This window comes from Xenopus tropicalis, chromosome 5, assembly GCF_000004195.4.
Source record: "Xenopus tropicalis strain Nigerian chromosome 5, UCB_Xtro_10.0, whole genome shotgun sequence".
NCBI lineage: Eukaryota > Metazoa > Chordata > Amphibia > Anura > Pipidae > Xenopus > Xenopus tropicalis.
In genome coordinates this window covers 75,080,372-75,102,320 of record NC_030681.2, presented here as the reverse complement: position 1 = coordinate 75,102,320, position 21,949 = coordinate 75,080,372, and the positions used below count along the sequence as shown (strand labels likewise).

The 21,949-nt window shown below is 37.0% G+C and overlaps 2 protein-coding genes across 6 annotated transcripts in view; one reads left to right on the top strand and one right to left on the bottom strand.

Moving 5' to 3' along the window:
- Positions 1-15,939, bottom strand: part of col10a1 (collagen, type X, alpha 1) — a 42,546-nt gene extending 26,607 nt beyond the window's left edge. The window contains exon 1 of the mRNA XM_018093956.2: positions 15,583-15,939. The gene's annotated coding sequence lies outside the window, so the exon portion shown is untranslated. The remainder of the gene's footprint in view (positions 1-15,582) is intronic.
- nt5dc1 (5'-nucleotidase domain containing 1) overlaps positions 1-21,949 on the top strand; it is a 140,067-nt gene that overhangs the window by 57,110 nt on the left and 61,008 nt on the right.

The window sequence follows — 21,949 nt, the reverse complement described above, 5'->3', positions numbered from 1 at the left end:
TGAATTTTTAAAAACTGTGTGTTCAGGTCAGAATAAATGCCAAAATGTGTTTTTTCACACAAAATTCTGTGTGCTGTTTAGCCTCTATTCTGCTGCCCCATGAACTTTACCCATGACTTTCCAAAAGTAACACTTCAGCTTTGACTCAAACATTACATTTTAGTGTGTTTTTAGAATGTTCTTCAGTGTGTATTTTTTAGGGATGCACGAAATCCACTTCTTTTGGCCAAACCCTGAATCCTTTGTAAAAGATTCTGCTGAATACTGAAACAAATCCAAATCCTAATTTGCATATGCAAATTAGGTTACGGAAGGGTGAAAGGTCTATAATTTATTTTCATTTATTCCAAAAAATGCAACATCTATAATTTATCATTTAAAAATGAGGTCTGGGATTTTATTTACTGGATTTGTATTTTCCTTTATTTTGGGTGGGGGGGTGGTGGTATTCTAAAAGAAATCTGTCTCTGACATGTAGCAAATATTGTGGACTTTGAAATTGAGAAAATCTGTGTTATATACCTTCTGTATGGTTTACTAGAAGAAATAGTTATTTCTATAGGTCTGCTTACAAGTAAGTGCTAGGCACAGCACAAATCCTGTAAGGTAAGCTTATGCTATAGTTCTTGCACTAAGGGGAAGATTTTTTTAAAGTGCTCGCCACAGAACAAATAACCCACTTTCTATTCATTCCTATGGGATTTTTAGAAGCGTATTACTGGGTTAAAGTTCGAGTTCACCATTTGATAAATACACTTCTAAAAATCCCTTGAGAATGAACAGAAAGTTGGTATGTTTTTTTGTGTCTTACGCCTTAATCTCACATAAATCTTCCTCTTAATCATTATTTATATTACAATTCTTTACTCGATTGTTGTAATCAATATTTAGTTCATCCTTTACCATAGCTGGGCTCAGGGAGCCTACTGGGGCCGCCCATTATAAGAGTGAGTTAGTTTTTTGAGATGAAAATATTGAGTTGTCATTAAGGAACTAGGGATTTCATTGTATATTTCCCATATACAGTTATGGGATCCATTATCTGGAAACCCATTCCCTAGAAAGCTCTGAATTATGGGAAGGCTGTCTCCTATAGATTTCATTTAAATCAAATAATTCAGATTTTTTAAAATACCGTATATACTCGAGTATAAGCAGAGTTTTTCAGCACTAAAAATGTGCTGAAAAAGTAACCCTCGGCTTATACTAGAGTATATGGATGTCCACAGCTGACTCTGGCTCGTAGTGCAGGGGGGGTGCACAACGAGCCAGAGTCAGCCGTGGACTGGAATCTGTAGTCAGCCGTGCAGGAGATACATTATAATATATTTGCATTGCACAATTGCTTAGGAGATAAGCCATTTATGAACTGTTATCTAAATTGTAGGCACAATTTAGCAAATTGTAGCACATCCATCTGCACAACGAGCCAGAGTCAGCAGGTATGCACGGACACACGTCCATCCACAGGGGGGTGGGGTTGGGGAGGGGCGCAACAAGCTTTTTACATCTGCACATCCATCTGCACAACGAGCCACAGTCAGTAAGTGGTAGAACAACTTGTTCTACCACTTACCACTTGTTCTACAAATTCAATTTGCAAGTCCAGCATCAAGAATTATTTTGCCCTAGTAACTAGTATTGTACTACTGTGGTTGGACTTGTACACTGGGGTCCACTGAGGACACCCCTCGCGTGAACTGTGTCTGAACTAATCTGTAGTTGCAAGAACAACTACAGATATTATATAAAATGCTTTATTGTGCCAGGTGAGAAACTGTGTATCTGTTAAGCTCTGTTATGTTCCTGTATGAAGCTATGGCTATCTTGGGGCATTTTGTGGGCATTTATGGGCACAGCACTCACAGTGGTTGCTAGTCAGCTTGGGGAATGTACACAGGGGAGCGCACACAGCAGGATGGCAAGTACTTGATAATTAGTATGGCAGCTTCCTTAGCCTTCCCAAACTTGCTTTTGTCTGCTGGTGTAGTGTAGCATTTTCTAAAAGTTATCTATTATTTATTATATCTGTTTTTTATTTGATTATTGAAACTTAGCAGTAGCGGCTGCATTTCCCACCCTAGGCTTATACTCGGAGCAATACGTTTTTCCAGTTTTCTTAGGTAAAATTAGGTACCTCGGCTTATATTCGGATCGGCTTATACTCGAGTATATACGGTATATCTGTTTCCTCTGTAATAAAAAATAGTACCTTGTACTTGATTCCAACTAGGATATAATATATCCTTATTGGAAGCAAAACAATCCTGTTGGGTTTAATTAATATTTAAATGTAATCAGTAAACAACCTTTTTGAAATCTATAAATACCTGCCTCTCCGGTTTTTCAAAGGTTTATTGTAGGGCTGTAGCATCCCCTTAGTATTCCTTCTCCTCCACTAACCCACTTGGCCACCTCCCTCGTTAATTTACTTTGGCTTTTGGCTACTGAGCATACTCAGTTCTTCTCAACTCAGGTTACCAAACACGCCCTTTGTCTAGCATTGCTGGTTTTCATAGAAATGCTGTTTAAGCTGTTATAGTGCTCAATACAACCAGGACTTTTTATCAATGTAAGTTTTGCTTGTGTAAGCCTGCATTCTTCATACCTTTATAAATATGCAGAACAATATAACCCCCGAAATGCGTTATACAGTGGAGGAAATAATTATTTGACCCCTCACTGATTTTGTAAGTTTGTCCAATGACAAAGAAATGAAAAGTCTCAGAACAGTATCATTTCAATGGTAGGTTTATTTTAACAGTGGCAGATAGCACATCAAAAGGAAAATCGAAAAAATAACTTTAAATAAAAGATAGCAACTGATTTGCATTTCATTGAGTGAAATAAGTTTTTGAACCCCTACCAACCATTAAGAGTTCTGGCTCCCACAGAGTGGTTAGACACTTCTACTCAATTAGTCAACCTCATTAAGGACACCTGTCTTAACTAGTCACCTGTATAAAAGACACCTGTCCACAGAATCAATCAATCAAGCAGACTCCAAACTCTCCAACATGGGAAAGACCAAAGAGCTGTCCAAGGATGTCAGAGACAAAATTGTAGACCTGCACAAGGCTGGAATGGGCTACAAAACCATTAGCAAGAAGCTGGGAGAGAAGGTGACAACTGTTGGTGCGATTGTTCGAAAATGGAAGGAGCACAAAATGACCATCAATCGACCTCGCTCTGGGGCTCCACGCAAGATCTCACCTCGTGGGGTGTCAATGATTCTGAGAAAGGTGAAAAAGCATCCTAGAACTACACGGGAGGAGTTAGTTAATGACCTCAAATTAGCAGGGACCACAGTCACCAAGAAAACCATTGGAAACACATTACACCGCAATGGATTAAAATCCTGCAGGGCTCGCAAGGTCCCCCTGCTCAAGAAGGCACATGTGCAGGCCCGTCTGAAGTTTGCCAATGAACACCTGAATGATTCTGTGAGTGACTGGGAGAAGGTGCTGTGGTCTGATGAGACCAAAATAGAGCTCTTTTCATTAACTCAACTCGCTGTGTTTGGAGGAAGAAAAATGCTGCCTATGACCCCCAAAACACCGTCTCCACCGTCAAGCATGGGGGTGGAAACATTTTGCTTTGGGGGTGTTTTTCTGCTAAGGGCACAGGACAACTTATTCGCATTAACGGGAAAATGGACGGAGCCATGTATCGTGAAATCCTGAACGACAACCTCCTTCCCTCTGCCAGGAAACTGAAAATGGGTCGTGGATGGGTGTTCCAGCACGACAATGACCCAAAACATACAGCAAAGGCAACAAAGGAGTGGCTCAAGAAGAAGCACATTAAGGTCATGGAGTGGCCTAGTCAGTCTCCGGACCTTAATCCAACAGAAAACCTATGGAGGGAGCTCAAGCTCAGAGTTGCACAGAGACAGCCTCGAAACCTTAGGGATTTAGAGATGATCTGCAAAGAGGAGTGGACCAACATTCCTCCTAAAATGTGCGCAAACTTGGTCATCAATTACAAGAAACGTTTGACCTCTGTGCTTGCAAACAAGGGTTTTTCCACTAAGTATTAAGTCTTTTTTTGTTAGAGGGTTCAAAAACTTATTTCACTCAATGAAATGCAAATCAGTTGCTATCTTTTATTTAAAGTTATTTTTTCGATTTTCCTTTTGATGTGCTATCTGCCACTGTTAAAATAAACCTACCATTGAAATGATACTGTTCTGAGACTTTTCATTTCTTTGTCATTGGACAAACTTACAAAATCAGTGAGGGGTCAAATAATTATTTCCTCCACTGTAACTAAACAATCCCAATTTGACCAGTCTGTCTTCATAACAAGGTATCTTAAATTTCCTTTATCACCCTTCTCTGGATTCATTTTAGTGCTATATATTCGGTAAGTTTTTTTTTTGTTCACTGGGGATCAAAGCTGTTCTGTATACTCTAGGTGGGGCCTTACCAGTGCTTAATAATGTATTACCCTTTCCTCCCATAAGTCTGTACCTCTTTTAAACCCTTCAGTTGCCTGTAAATGTAGAATCCATGGCACCAGCATAGATATACTATTATAATTATAATAATAATGATGATTATAACATTAATAAATCTGTATGGTATAAAGGCAAGGGCAATACGCTCGGAGCATTCGTGTCTTAGTAAATTTGCCCTATAGTCTGCATATGAGAGGGAACAGATTGCCTGTAACAGGGAAATGCCCTGTCCTTGCTTAAAGATTCCCGTGCTTTGGTTCAAGGCTAACAAATCTAAACCACTGACATAAACATCTGCTGAAGTAAACACACATATAATGACTAAAGGGGTGATTCACCTTTAAGATAACTTTTAGTATGTTATATAATGTTCTATTCCTTTGCAATTTGTCTTCATTATTTATTTATTATAGTGTTTGAATTATTTTCCTTCTTTGTCTTTCCAGCTTTTACATTGGAGTCACTGAGCCCACTAGCCAAAAAACTTTTTCTCTTTGAGGCTACAATTATATTTTAATTGTTAATTTTTATTCCTTATCTTTTTATTTAGTCACTCTTTTACTCATATTCCAGTCTCTCATTCACACCACTGCCTGGTTGCTAAGGTAAACAAGACCCTAGAAACCAGATAGCTGCTGAACTAATAGCTAAATAACTAAAAAACTACAAAGAATAGAAAATTAAATTGCAAATTGTCAAGGTGAACAATTTTCAAGGTGAACAAACCCTTTAAAGAAAAGACAGCAGCTCTTGGAGGGTCTGCTCTGGGGAAACGTTTTTTTTTTTTTTTTTTTTTACACATTTTTTTATTAGTTAATAGAGCTTCTCCAGCGAAATTCTGCATTGAAATACATTTTTTAAAAGTGAATATTTTTTATATTTCATTTTGAAATGTGATGTGGGGCTAGCCATATTCTTTGTTTCCCAGGTGCTCTTAGCCATGTGACCTTTGCTCTGATAAAGTTCATGTCATAATTTACAGCTACTGTGGTGGCAACTTCAAATTACCAGGACTCTAGGGATTCAATCAAAACAAGTTTTTTACACTTGCAAGTGGACAGTCAACCAGAAAGGAAGAACTGCCCCGACTGGCAGCATACAACAGCATTTTATGTTCTCTAACAAGGGCATAGGAAGATATTACAGCATCATATCATTTTACAAACATCCTGAATTACTTTTCCATCTGTTTCTGTCTACATGTATCGTTAACCTTTTTATTAAAGCCAGGGGTGGGGTGAGCCGACCGAGTGCCCTAGGCAACTCGGTCGGCTACCTCGCCCCTGCACCTACATCGTGCACCCCGGGGCGCGGTGTGCATTGTAAAGCGGCGCGTGCACAACTGCTGATCGCGTACATGGGGTAGGCAGGAGAGGCTCCTGCCTGGCGCCCCCCAATCGTTGCACCCTAGGTAGCTGCCTCTTCTGCCTACGCCTAGTTCCGGCCCTGATTGAAGCTAATCATCCCCCATGCTACTGTGTTTGAAGCAGTTTCAAGCTTAATTTTGATAATTTCCCAGAGGTTCTTCTGAACCAATTCATTTGGTCATTCTTTCAAGAGTTCTGGTTACCCTCTTGGCAAAAAGACTTTTAATCTACTGATTATACTCTTGGTGGCTTTATTTGCCCCATGATGTCAAACATTGCTGATGCTTGCTCTGTCTGTGACCAGCAGTCCTTGTATATTACCTTGCAGTCTGCTATAGCCTCTTTCCTTCCCTGATTGATCTTCAGCATAAGCCCATGGACACTTTTTAAAAAAAATTATGTATAGTCTTCAACCAGATGGTCTCCCTACTGTCCATGTGACTGTGTAATTTGTGGGCAGCTGCAACTATTTGCTCACAAAAAATTGTGGTTGACATTTCCAGGGGTGTAAAGCACTTTGTAGACACAAAAAATAATGGTCTGAACCAGTTTTTTGCTCTTTCCACCTTGCCCCCATTGAGCAGTGAGGCATAATATGTTCGTTTTTGAGGGCTTTGAGACAACAGCTCTGGGCAGACCAGTGGTTAATTAATGATGCAGGTGGTATAACCAATACAAAGCAACTCTGCTAAGGAATTTCTTAGTCGCATTTCATAGTCTTAGAGGAGGAGCTACTAGACTCCACCCTGAAAATTGTTCCAAGACCCTCTGTCACCCAAAGGTTGAGTCATTTATTTTACAGGTTTTAAAAGAAAAATTGTTAGAAAAAAGCTAAATCTGATTGTTTGTTGTCAGTAAGTCCACTGGTGTAATTCAGCACATATTTTAATAAAATGCCCTCACTGAGTAGTTATATGACAATATAATAAACCATTCTTTAAATTTGCAGTACTTGCAAAAAGTATAATGCTCTCTATAACAGTTAGTAGAACCAATTAATTTTAGGTGTCTGTGTAAATAGCATGTTTAATCATGGTAAACTTTCCCATTAAAATAGCACAGAGCACTTTAAGGTATATTTTAAAAGATCCCAAACTTAACTTTATTTTTTTACTTTTTGATTTTATCATATGTTTTTTTCTATTTCTAGGTACCCTAGCAACATGTTTCTGTTCAAGTAGTATAATAAATACCAAATGCATCTGCAAAACAAAATTAACCTGACTTTTTTCTAAAGCATGAATTGCTGATGTCATTTAAGGACAATATCCTAAAACCCTGGAGCAAGACTAATAGAACATTGTTGTTGTAAAGTTTATTTTTTGGAACATATTATGGAACAAGTAATATGCAGTACTACAAATTTGCATGCAATGTCCTTCAATCTTTTTTGATAAGGTTTGTCTCCTTCTGCCTTTTCAATTGGGTTTGCCTTTGTATCATAGTTTTTTATATATATATATAAAAATCTTGGGAGTCACTATATTTTGGATGCTGTTCTATAAAAGAATACTGCTTGGAAGGTACAAAAATCAGGGTTCATCTGCATATCAGTGTATGCATTAAATGTATAGGTATGAAAGCTGCTTTCATGGATGTTTAAAACTTCCAGTCCATTATTGGTTGCTCTATATTTAAGACCTCTACGGAATATTCAGTCTTCAAAGTTTACATGGAAAGTAAGATATTTTCTTCATAATTGGCTAGTCAGAATTCCAGCGTTATTGTGGTTGCAAGGTCTCAGTTGTGTCTAATTAGCTCTAATTAAGGCTGATGCCACACGTGGCGTTTTTACGCTGTGTATTTTCTAATTCTCTCAGCAGCTGAAAAACGCCCGATATCATCATCCATAGAAATAACTTGAAAAGACTCTAGGCAAACCACACAATGCGTAAATACGCTAGAAAACGCCTTAGCACGGATTTTTCAAGCGTTGGCTGAAATACGCCAGTATTTGCAAAGGAAGCTATTCCTATGTATACACAATGGCAGCTGCCAGACCTAGCTGAAATACGCGGCGTTTTTTACTATTTTGCACTATTAGCACCATGGAAACGGGATTTGCTACGTCACCAGTACTAGGCTGAAAAACGCCATAGTCAGGGGCTGTGTGGCTTGTGCGGCGTTTTTAGGCTGAGAAAAAACGCAGCGTAAAAACGCCACGTGTGGCATCAGCCTTACACAACTGTTCATGCATTTTGTTGCAAATCAGGTGCAGTTGTGTAGAAGTCCACCTGGTGGCATTTCCACTGTTCAGCATGTGAGTGACATATACTTTACACTGGGCGCAAAGGGTTCCTTTGAATCAGCAGGCACAGCAGTGGTTGATTCAGAACTGAAGACAGGAAACACTGAAACAGAGCCGAGCACAACTATATGGAAATGTAAGGAGCGTATTTTGGTTTGCACAACAGACTGGGGAGATTGCAGGGACTTCAACTGCACTTTTGGACTTGAATGAACCCATTTGTATTGTGCCAGCATAGTTTCATGTGCAATAATTCTTGCTAGTTCAGTTCCTTCTAGGAAGAAGTAAGAAGAAACTTGGACATTAGGGTGACAGTGGATGTGGTATATTTAGATTTTTCCTAAGCATTTACTACAGTACCACACAGAAGGTTACTGACCAAATTAAGGAAAATTGGCCTTGAACGTCTAATTTGTACTTGGATAGATAATTGGACGGAGTACCTCTGGGGTCTCTCTTTGGCCCTTTGCTTTTTAATTTGCTCATTAATGTAACTACTGTCTCTGTATACTAAATTTATACTAAATTGTTTGAGTTCCATGCAAGATGTTGACACTGCAGAGAGATTTCACTAAATTGGAGAACTGGGCAGTAAATTGGCAATTGAGGTTCAATGTTGATTAATGCAAGGTTATGTGACTGGGTAAAAATAACATGAATGCGAGTTATACACTAAATGGAAATGTGTTGGAGCCTCCTTAACTGAGAAGGAATTGGGTGTTTTTTGTGAATAACAAACTATGCAACTCTAGGCAATGTCAGTGTATTCGATAGTGAATAAAGTGCCATTTTGCATAAAAAAGGGCATTGACTTGAGGGAAAAAAACATCCCTGATATGGCCTGACCTTGAGAATGAAGTGAAGCTCCAGTCCCTAAGAAGAATATTCATTTGTGAGGAATATTATAGACAGGTAGCAGGGGATTTTATCTATTTCATTAGAAATGTAGAAAGTGTTTATTATTTTAGATGGCTATTCTTTAAAGTGCTTCTTTAAGTGAACTGAAAACCTAACACGACGGCACCCTGAAAGGTATTAGGGGAGGCAAAAAGCTGCTTCTAGTAAGTTAAAGTTGAAATTCTGATTTTTACATGGGAATTTCGACTCTTCTAGTGCAGAAAGCACAATTGCAATTGGGATGAGGGGGTGACATCCAAAGGGCCCTCTCAGGGCCGCCAGGGGCCTAGAAACACCCCTGTATATTACGCAAACAAACAAAACTTATTGAAACATTAGTCATAAACCTGTAGAGGAACACAGTGTAACAAAAGTCTATAAAATAGGCAATGTGTACATAAATATGTTTAGCTTAAAAAGAGAAAAAAAAGGCATTAATAGAATCTGTCATCACCCAGCATGGAATTTCAGAACCTCACTGCCCTTAATGTGAAGAACGGCCTACGCCGTTTTATATGAAAGTTCTGTTCCTCAAGTCCTAAAGGGGTGGGGATCTGGTATTTTGATAATTTTTATGGGGATAAAAATCCCCCGCTATCTATCTATAATGCTCTCTATTATACTTGTAAAGAGTAAGCATGTCTCTTTGTAAGTGTCCTTTCTGCAGAGAAAACAACCCAAACAAATCAACACTTTATAATTTAAATACTCCCTCCCTTTTACCAGTACAGGTATGGGATCCCTTATCCGGAAACCCATTATCCAGAAAGTTCCGAATTACGGAAAGGCAATCTCCCATAGACTCCATTATAAGCAAATAATTCTAATTTTTAAAAATGATTTCCTTTTTCACTGTAATAATAAAACAGTACCTTGTACTTGATCCCAACTAAGATATAATTAATCCTTATTGGAGGCAAAACAATCCTAGTGGGTTTGTTCAATATTTAAATGATTTTTAGCAGACTTAAGTCATGGAGATCCAAATTAAGGAAAGATCCCTTATCCGGAAAACCCCAGGTCCCGAGCATTCTGGATAACAGGTCTCATACCTGTATAGGTTTATGCTCACCTGCCCATAGATGGCAATTAAATTAGTCTGGTAAGATCTACACATATCTACACATAAATCATGCTGGCACAAACTTATAATATTGCAATTTGCAATGTATTCAAGTACCATCTTCCAAAGGGTTTTCTATAACTGATGGCAAAGTAATAGGCCTATAGTTTTCAGATTGACAACCGGATCCCTTTTTCATAAAACAAATATCAGATTTGTTTTATGGTTTTTCTACAAATTGTACAAATTTGGATTTTTTTTCTTCTTGCTGAGTATTTGTTATAAATGGATGCTGTCATTTGGCTATGACCCTAATGTCAAAAGATTATGGTCCCTTCATAGTGGATTTTAAAATGCTTAACAGAAGACCTTTTAGTAAATCTGCATTCCTTTGTATTTGTTCTTGAAAAATTCAGGGCTTGTTTAGAAGAGTAAGTACAGGCCTTTTGTCCTGTTGTATCAGCAGGTTTGTGCAGTAATCCTGTAACAACAGTTGACTCTTTGTAGCTTTGCTGCAGTCTTTAGTTGCCCAGTAAGTTTTTGAATACACAGTAGATTACTACATTAAGGGTCTTGGCATGGACATTTGGACATAAATGACTCTGCTGAAGCTCACATTGACAGATACATGTAACAGGCAAAATATTTTTAACAGTTGTGTGTGCTTTATGGAGAAAAACTGTTATTTTTTCCTTGTATTTGAAGTTATACAACACCTAATATGGCCTTTGCCAAAATAATTTTACAGACAGGAGAATTTTATGTACTTGGCACAAATAACAAAATCTTAAAGCCAGACTGCCCAAATGTCATTTTTTTTAAACAGTGTAATGGAGACATATCTAGCATATGTAAAAGAAGGATACAAGAAATCCTTTGGAATCACATTTAGTCATCACAAATTTTATGAAAAGAGATCTATAAGGTATGAAGAAATCCTACAGTGAAAAGCATAAAGAAAAGTAACATATTTTGCATTGGTTCGCTTTTACTATTTTACATTTTTTCTATTTAGTATATACTGTGAAAAGTTGAGTTCAAAGAAACAATGCAAAGAAGATAGGTCTATTTAATAATTAAACTTTGGAGGCTTCCAAAGACTAATTAATTTGACATATTAAACCAGATTAGATTACTTATAAAATACATTTTCTTATGTATTATGGGATTTGCTGTGTTTTTTTTTTAATTTATTTTACATTTTCCTCAGTGTTGTATAGATATAGAGCACTCACACTATAGAAAAACTAATTTATTTTTGTTTTCTTAGTACCTAAAGGAGGACCATATTTCCATTATTTTTCAGTGTAAACATCTTAAGGATATCTAAGTTAATCCTAAGTAGAATCGTTAAAAAAGAAGATAGAATGTAGCAAATTCCATAAAACAAACCATATATAGTAGCCTTGGGTTTCAGAATAATGCTGTATCATCATCATGCTTAAAACTGTAATCAGTTTTAATCAGTGTAAACAGTGATTAACAAATCACTGTTAGTTTTAATATTGGATTATTTGTGCTCTTATGAAACTATTGGTACTGCATTTATTAAGTTTCAGTGTGTTACGTTGCTGTATAATGTTTTACATTACTGGGACACCAATTATATTATTTTTTTAACCACTTGGGACCAGTTTTCTGAGATGGATTACAGTGTTATATGCTATGTGATCAATCTTATGTTCTACCAATGCCCAGGTAGCCTCCCTGCATATTGACTCACACGATACTCATCCATCTGTTGCCCATAAGGCCGCAATGCTCCTAGCATTAGAGATGGTTTGCACTGCTCAAATTAGGTTTTTGACAATTCAGCTGTTAAAAGCTATTTGAGAAGCTGCTTCTCCTTTCAAGTGAAATTGATATCATAACAAATTATATCTGAGTATTTCTGAATGATCCTTCAGCTGCAGCAATTCTAGACTTTCTCCAAGTAAGCCTGGACTTTTGTCTGAGCTTAATTTCTCAGAGTTTTTATGGTAGTTTTAAGAAATAACCAGTTAAAAAAATCATCTTTTCACTGGGATCTACCACTCCCTCTGCAGTCTTTATGATTACCTCCATTTGAATCTATATTTGTAGCTGATTTTGTTAATCATTCTTGGATATGCATGTGATCGAAATGTGAGATGCTCACCACTCTATCACATATTGGGGCTCATTTATAAACACTGGGCAAAACTGCACCTGGGCAGTAACACATAGCAACCAATCAGTGGTTAAATTTTTCCATACAGCTGCAGGTTGAACACTGAAAGCAATCATCTGATTGGTTGCCATGAGTTACTGCCCAGGTGCAGATTTGCCCAGTGTTTATAAATGACCCCCGTCCAGTGTGTCTTTGTTCTTAACTTTCTGGGTTCTTGAAAAATATCAAAGATCATGATTATAGAAATCCCTTTTTTTTGTTTTTGGTAGACATCACTCACACTCATCTGGGTGCACCCCACACATATCTGACCACATGAACAATAGCTATTAAACTTAATCTATACTGCAGCTGGACTTTCCATCAAATCTAAATGGAAGGCTGTAGAATTACCAGTTATAGGTCATCAGTCACTTATGGAAAATGTAACTGATTAAAGAGATGACCTCAAGACATAAAGACACAGTGCCCTACATGAAAAAGTGTGGTCAAAATTGGTTTACGAACTCTCCCAAAATTGAATAGCTCACTTGCTATAACACAGAAAGGGGACCTAACCCTACCTATGTCTACTATCAATTAATACAGGTAAGACATTGTCCAGCATGAATAGATCTCTATGCAGTTTAAGATGTTTCTAGAAGAAAATGTATAATGTGAATAACCTGAAACCTTGGCAATTTGTACTTTACCCTGGTGTATGTTTCTAATTCTATTGATATTGTTGTGATATTTGTAAGTTTTTTAGTTGAGCTTTTGTATTATTCTTTTTTGAGATATTGTGCAGCCTAAACCCACATCCAACTCAGCCCCAAGTCCTCTTCGACTTTATGACCTGCAACTAACCCCACTCCCCTCTGATGACTCATGTAGGATGGGATTGGCCACTATAGGGGAGGGGCCAGCACTATTATGGGAATGGGCTTTAGAAACTGACACTGCAACTGTCACTTTCCATGCATCTCTTGTTATATTTTTTTAAAGGAGAACTAAAGCTTAACTAAAGAAGTAGGCAAGAAATTTGAACATTATGTTTTAGGGTTCTCTACCAGCCCAAAGCAACTACTGCCCTTTAGCAGGGAAGATCTATGCCTTCAAAGATGCCCCCAGTAGCTCCCCATCTTCTTTTCTGCTGATTCACTGTACATGTTCTGTGCTTCTGCCAGTTACTGAGTTTAGGGACTGACACACACATATATATAGAATATACATGTCACATTATAAGATTGATTAGTAATTTATTCAGATTCACATTACATGGTAGCTCTGAAATAAGTCATCATCTAAATGTAATAATCAGCCCTGTAGAATCAGCTTATATAACAGACAAACCTCATTTTTACTTGATAATTTGCAACAACCCCTAAGCTTAGCTTCTCAACAGCTGCTCAGAGCGCACTGTGCATGTGCAGTGCCACAAACACCCCATCTTAGATTCGAATCCTGTGACAACTGTAAAGGCCTACATGATTACTACTACAGAGATGCTGAAACTTTAGGCTTGTGCAGTAAGTTCAATATATAACATTTGAAATTTGTAGCCTTATTCATTTTTAGGGTTTAGTTCTCCTTTAAAGCTCCAGCACCATTCCAACCCTTTTGACAAATTGACACTGGTATCTGCTTTGATATATGTGGTAATTCCGTAAAAATATTCCTGACTATCTGGAAAGTTTAATAAATTGTAAACCAGATCAAACTCCTGGTAATCACTCTCGACTATAATAAATCTGCCCTATTGTTTTCAGAACGTTTAATGCTTTTAAAAGAAACTTTATAAAACAAATATGTATTCTGTAGGGATAGCTTACCTTAAAAACCCACACATCTCTATTTAATAAAGCTACAATTTTGTTCAGTTTACATCTGTTCCTTTTTATTGAAGGACATTAAAGTGGCTGGCACAGATTTGATTAACCGTATAAAATATTTGCTCTGCAGGAAAATCTTTTCCTTTACAGGAAACCAAAATACATTCTTTAAATGTCTGAGCTATCCTATTAAAGAAAGAAAATAAATGTGACTGTTCTGAAAAACCACCTTTTAAATTGCTCTTATTAGGTACTAGACTTGAAGCAGGAAGCAGAGAGCAGTAGTTTGTCCATGTATAATTCATATTGGTCAGTTTCCCAGTACTATGAACGCTAGGATCATAACCTAGAGTCAATTCAACAGCAATAATGTGTTGAAAATTACTTACACCTGCTGATCTTGTGTTTATAATGAATATGACTTGTACAGTAATTGAATGTAAGCAGTGCCTTTTATTTAGATTTGTCAGGACATTTTAATGCAATTCCGTCAATTTGCTAGTTACTTGTAAGTGAGAAATCCAAAAAAACAAATACTTTATCAAAAAACATGAATGTGAAAATGTTACACAGACAGTGTTGTCAACACAATAGCAAAGCTTGTGTGAAAAAAAACATCAATGTAAATACAGTAAATACCTCTCTTCTAAGGTTTATTTAGTTATTGTACAAAACTGCTGCATCATGCATTGTATCACCTTGATTTTGTTGTTGGAAATGCAACAGTGGCATGCTGCACTGTTTTAGGTGCCAATGTGCCCTCTTACATGTCTGCCAGCTCTTGGCAGGCGATAGTTGCACCTCTATATATCAAAGCAACTATTCCTGGGGAACCACTTGCCAGTTTTAGGGGAGGGGGGCAGGATTGAGCACTTTGGTGCTCAAATTGCATGAAAACACGGTGTGCTATTGTCCTAGCAAAACCAGCCTAAATGGGCCTCACTTAGGCATTGATGCAAAGTTCATGTAACCTGCAGTGCAGATATGTATGAAACTAAACGTGTAACTATTTGTAAAGAATGTATCTTTCCAACTACATTTACATTTCTTTTTACTACATTTACAAAGACCAGTACAACAAAATTAAAGATCAAATCATTATCTGAATTCCTTATAAGTAGCCAATCTGTCTTGTTTGCTAGTTTTTTTCAGTAGCTTATATATATATGACCTATTTTATGGACTGTCAACTGAAATATTTTACTTCCCTAGTAATTGTCTAATAAATAATTCAATAATGCACAACAAATGGATATGTGTATGTATGTATGTATGTGTGTATATATATATATATATATATATATATATATATATATATATATATATATATATAAATGCTTTTCTACCACAAGTGATCTCAGTATATATGCCCATATAAAATATATATTGCATTGAATTATTAAATGAAAACTTAAAAACGAATTAAAAATATCTATTTCCATTGATAAATGTAAAGGTTTACAGAATGCTATATGTACAGTTCTACATATACATTTCTAGTAAGAGACATGGGAAATTAAAGTATTTAGTTAAAATATTTTTATTTTATTCTTCTTAAATATTGCAGCATAAACAAAATATAGCTTACCTTTAGTAGAACGAGCAGCTTTGTAATATTTATTTAACAAACTGCTTGTAACTTCTCTCTGTAATCTTCAGCTCCAGCTCATTGGTCCTTCCTACTGCATATTTAAGCTGTAAGCATCAACACAGTCTGGATCCTCTCTCGTGCTAGCTTTTCGGAAGAATGTCGTCTCCCCTTAATGTTTATATGTTAGATTTTGGAGGTTTTTTAAATACCTAGCTCAGTTGAATTATATGCTGGCTACCGAATGATGGTGTGTCTTCTGATTCATTTCCAGGAGAAAATCTTTTTTTTTTTTTTTTTTTTTTTGTTTCCCAGCTGTAAGAGATTCTGGTTGAGCAGTGGAAGGAGAATATGAATTTCATTCATCTGATCCCATGTGTTAAATTAGAGAATGCTATGACATTTATCTTGGCAGTTTCCTTATACAAGAGTTGGATAAGGAAAAATACATTCCTTAGTGTTTCTAATTAATAAATCAAAATCATTTATGTATTTTTTTTAAAAAATATGACACTGGGGTTATTTTATCTTTCTCTGTTTATTAATCTTTCCCTTTTGTTTCCTTTCTTCCTCTTCTTTTTTAATTAGTATGTTCTTTGGCTAAATATCATTTTTAACTCAGTATAAATGATTAGCTATGCATTAAAATATAAATACCGTATTTTTCGCCGTATAAGACGCACTTTTTCTTCCCCAAAACTGGGGGGGAAAAGTTGGTGCGTCTTATACGACAAACTGCGTCTTCCTCTATGTGCCGCGGCTCTCTGCCACATCCTTGCTTTTATAAGGTTGCGCCCCCGTGCGTACTGACGTCACACGCACAGGGCGCAACCTTATAAAAGGACAGAAGCAGCTGGGAGCCGCAGCACAGAGAGGAAGACATCACGTGAGCCGGAGGCTGCTGGGGGGAGGTTAGGGGGGGAATGGACAGGGTCGGACTGGCCCGCCGGGATACCGGGAAAAAACCCGGTGGGCCCCTAGGCCCTCATTCTAGTTCATTTCACATTGTCCCAATAATAAATAATTTTCTACCAGCCGATCAGTCCAGGTGAGACATACAGTACGTGGGCAGCGCGTCCCACTAAAAAACAGAAGAGCACCAGTGGGCCCACCGACACCTGCATCATGCACTTTAGACAGTAGCTGTGTTCCTCACATAACCCTGTCAGAGCCGAGGACCCTGCTCACGTGATTAATGGACCCTAATCTATTCTATGACGCTAGCGGCTGGCCTGCACTCTGCCTGAACTCTGGCTGCACGTAAATCCTACGTTTCAGGCAGGAGGCAGCAGGCTTAATCTGTGTGGCTGTGCGGCTCTCTATGTGTAAGGCTGCAGGCAGGGTCTCACTGGGAGTCAGTCAGTGAACAAGAAAACTGTGGGGTACCGTGGTAGAGAACTATTTTCACATCACAGAAGTGCAGAACTTGGCAATGGCACAACTTCCAGATGGCACATCAAACCTTGCGTTTATGACTGGCTACACTGAAGCCTCCATTTGTGAATCCCCTGCTGCAGCATTACAGAAGGTGGCACAGGTACTCTGTCCACTTTTTTAATTTAAAAATAATCTGGTCTTTCTCATGTCTTAATATTGTTACAGCTATTCCATTTTTTTCTTTTCCAAATAAAAATTTTAATCTTGAAAGTTATTTATGGGTGCTATTTTGTATGGGGGGGGGGGGGGGTGCGGGCCCTTAAGATGTAGTTTCCTGGTGAGCCCTGTGCACCCCAGTCCGACACTGGAAATGGAAGGTGCTTGGGGGTCCTGGGGGAAGCTGAAGAATGCTGGGGGTGCCGTGGGGGAGCTGGAGGATGCTTGGAGGCCCTGGGGGAAGCTGAAGGATACTTGGGGGGGGCCCTGGGGGAAGCTGAAGGATACTTGGGGGGACCCTGGGGGAAGCTGAAGGATACTTGGGGGGGGCTGGGGGAAGCTGAAGGATACTTGGGGGGGCCCTGGGGAAAGCTGAAGGATGCTTGGGGGGGGCCCTGGGGGAAGCCTCATTATGTGCGAGCCCAGAGACAATTAACTTTATACAGTTGATATAAAATATTTTACTACAGTATTTGGTTCAGAATCTTTTTTTTCTAGGTTTTCCTTCTTTAAAATTTTTATATTATATTCTTATATTCCGGAGCGTCTTATAGGGCGAAAAATATGGTATATATTTTTTGGGGGACCAGTTGGTCATTATCCAGTTAGTTGGGTTAGCTATAACAGAGTGTTTCCTCTGCTGCATTTATCGTTTATTGTTCTGCAAACACAAAGTATTAATTAAAACAAAGATACATGTACAAACTTTCTTTCTAATAAGGGGAGCTAATTACAATTTTAAAGCCATTTTTAAACCAGCTTCATGAAGTCTTTGATTATGCAAGAGAATGAGAATGATTATTCTGACCTTTTCCAATCCTTTTTGGAGTGGGCATCATGGGCCACATAATGCTCAGAGAAATAGTAGTAATTCCAAACCCTGCATCTGGGGATCTATAGGTGCATTGCTTTACCATCAAAAATAGCCTTTAAATATTGTTTGTAAAGAATGACAGGAAAGAGGAAGTCCCTTCTTTCCTGCTAAAACATGTTAGAGTACCTTGGGTATGTTTCTTAACAAACCATAGTACAGGTATGGGACCTGTTATCCAGAATGCTAGGGACCTGGGGTTTTCCAGATAAGGGATCTTTCCGTAATTTGGATCTCCATAACTTAAGTCTGCTAAAAATAATTTAAATATTGAATAAACCCAATAGGTTTGTTTTGCCTCCAATATGGATTAATTATATCTTAGTTGGGATCAAGTACAAGGTACTGTTTTTTTACTACAGAGGAAAAGGAAATCATTTAAAAAAATTTGAATTATTTGCTTATAATAGAGTCTATAAGAGATGGCCTCTCTGTAATTCGGAACTTTCTGGATAAGGGAACCCATACCTGTGCTGGTATAGGACCTGTTATCCAGAATGCTTGGGACTGGGGCTTTCAGCATAAAGGGTCTTTCTATAATTTGAATCTCTATAGCTTATGTCTACTAAAAAATAAATTAAACATCATTTAAACCAAATAGGATTGTTTTGCCTCCTATAAGGATTAATTATATCTTAGTTGGGATCAAGTACAAGGTACTGTTTTATTATTACAGAGAAAAAGGAAATCATTTTTTAAAATTAAAATTACTTTCTAATAATGGAGTCTATGGGAGATGGCCTTTCTGTAATTTGGAACTTTCTGGATAATGGGGTTTCCGGATAACAGATCCCATACCTGTTCTTTTGGAACAATGTCCTCTAGGCAAGGCTCGAAGAGGTCATAGATGAGCCCTTTTGTTAATAATTCAGCCCCCGAAAATAATTTATCATTTTGTAAATTGTATGCTAAAATACAGCTATGATTCAGTTCAGTATATATGCACATGACGAAAATCTTGACACGGAAAAAAAATGTAACGGGTTAATGATACAGTTTATAGTAAATGTAACTGCACAGTTAATGGATACATAGCATGTTACCCTAATTTTCTCTTATGTTGTACTACTGACAATTCATTCATAAAACTTTACGAAACTTGTTTTAATAGTATTTTATATAAGTATGGGATCTGTTATCCAGAAACACATTATCAAGAAATACACATGAATTACTTTTTATAGGGCCCTATTACAGATTTTACTGTTTTCTGTTACAATAAAACAATATCTTCGATGTGATCATAACAAAGCTAGCAGAAATTCATGTTGGTGGCAAAAATTTGGTGCTGTTTTTTTTTGTTTTTTTTTTAATGTTAATATATTTTTTTTTCACTAGCCTTGAGGAATGGGTCTCCAACACAAACACAATTTCACCTTACATACCCCAAAGTCAACTGCATAGCTTAATTTAAGCAGAGAAAACGTGAGTGGCCTTAATGCTCTCTCTTTGTTAACACAGTATGTCAGTTAAAAAATAATTAATTCGAATCCTATAGGTCTTATATACCAACAATTTACTAACAAGGTATAAGTTGCACAAATGAAGTTGCCACTACCAACCAATCAGTAATTAGCTTTGAGCAGTCTGCTACAAGTTAGAAAGTGTAAACAGAGCTGATATATTACAACTGCACTGGTGCAAATTAGCTTTGTAGAAAAATTTGTACCTCGCTCTGAGGGACTGATTTTCAACACATTTTTTCTGCAATTTGAATTTTTCATACATAATTTTTATTATGGTTTAAAAAACCTAAATGTTCAATATTTATTAAGAGTAAAAATTTTAAAAAATGTAAAACTTTGGCATTGAAAAGCTTCATGTAGAAATCACAGTGAGCTTTCCTAGACAACATTTTTCAATTTAAGTTTTTCAAATATTTTGAGAGCTTGTAGACCAATTGGAAATGATCAATAGAGTACAAATTTGATGCATTCAAATTTTTTTTCATGGTGTTATTTGATCAAGTGTTAGTATATTCAAATTGTTTTAATAAATAAGCAAACATTCAAGTTTGGTAAAACTTTGAGATTATTCGAGTTGAAAAAAAACCCTCTAACATTCACAAATCTGGATTTTGATAAATAAGCCACTAAATGTAGTGCTGCCTGTGTTCATAAAGAGTGCACTCTTGCACTTTCCCTTGGGGCAATGGTAAATGAACCCATTGATATATCCAAGCAATGCTTACATTATATGACAACTGTTTGATTACTGAGCTTATCACTAACAGGACCAGAGTTCCTTAGGCAGTGGGCAACTTTGAGGCTCCTGACAAACAGCTGTATTAGTTAGTATGGAAGAGTACACACATCATTACACCTTGTTGACAAATGTTAGTTTTTTGTTTGTTTGTTTTTTAAATCCTAAATCTGATTATGCAAGGTCAGTGTCATTACATAATATTCTAGTTCAGTGATTTTTCCTGCTTCCACTTTTGAGCTTTCATTACACTTTCCATTTGTGGTTACACATCCAGCAAATGATGTTTTTATGCGGTCTGTTTCATTTCAACAATGTTTAGATGGCACATTGAGTTTCTCTCATAATACAAAAGGTATTGATTGTCTTTTTAGTGTGTGTAAGGTGGACCCATCATTAAGCATTATCTACAATCAATTTGGCCAGATCTTCTGCTTATCTGAGTGGTCAGATTCAACCAAGCTCAGAGAGATTTGGCAGCCTATTGGTTCACAGGCTACATAGACACATCATAACAAAAATTGTAATAAGTAAGCCATTTTATTTTACATTGAGTCTGATGGCCTTGCTAAGATAGAAGCTGAAACATGCTGCAGAAAATAGTCACTTCTTTATTGAGCATGACGCTCCGTCCCCTTACTATGCAGTACAGAGCTCTTTGACCAACTTCCTATTTAAGGGAGAAGGAAGGCTCAGCATCCTAAAGGGGGTGTAGCTTCAAACTAGTTAAGGAAGTGACTAATTTATTCAGCAAGTGTCAGCATCTATCATGAAAAGGACATTAGACTCCGTATAGAGAAAGTGGTATGTCTTTTTGGAGATTGTTTAGGGATTTTAAAATATAAGATTTAATTGTAATTTAGTATGTTGTAATTAGAATTTTTATTCATTTAATATTTCCTAGATTTCTAGAGATTAAAAATTGTTTATTGCTTGTATCACCATGTTCTTTGGTAGTATAAGAAGATGTCATTGAATAAAAGCTCGTCCTTATGCTGGACCCACCTTGAGGTTGACAAGCAGTGTCTCTGGGCAAATAACCCAAGAATCCGCTAGTAGAAAATCTAGTATGCAGACAAAAAGGACCACAAAGAGAAGGATCTCATTAATAATGCATTAGAATAGGGTTTCTTAAAAATCATTGGCAGAGTTTAGATGTTTAACTTATCTCTATTTTGTTTCAAGTTTGGGATTTACAGAATCAATCTGTGAATAAAATCAGCCAATAACGTTACCTTAGACGCGTGGTTCAAAAACGCTGGTGCTTTGCCCACACTAGTCCTTGTAGACTTGTAGTACAGAATCATTTCCAGCATCTCTCTTTCATTTGTCTGTGTATTTTCTGTCAGTGCAAACACTCCCATATTTCACATACTGTTCAGAAGAACATTTGGCTTTAGTTTTGTACCAAGCCCCATGCTTGTTTTGGTGCTCCAGGATAATTGTTAATATTAAAGTTTTCTAAAATATGAAAACATCTGAGAACTCCAGACATATTCAAAACACTTTAAAATATATATTTTAAAAAAATCATTGTTTTATAGCTCATTCTTAACAAACAGGTTCACAAGAAAAAGAACAGACTGTTTATCCAACTCTCAAAGTGGTATTCATTCCACTGTCTAGCCTAGATGATTAAAAGTTATTTTTCTTTTCTGCGTGAAAAAAAATGGTTTACATGGTCACCTGAATTTAACCAGT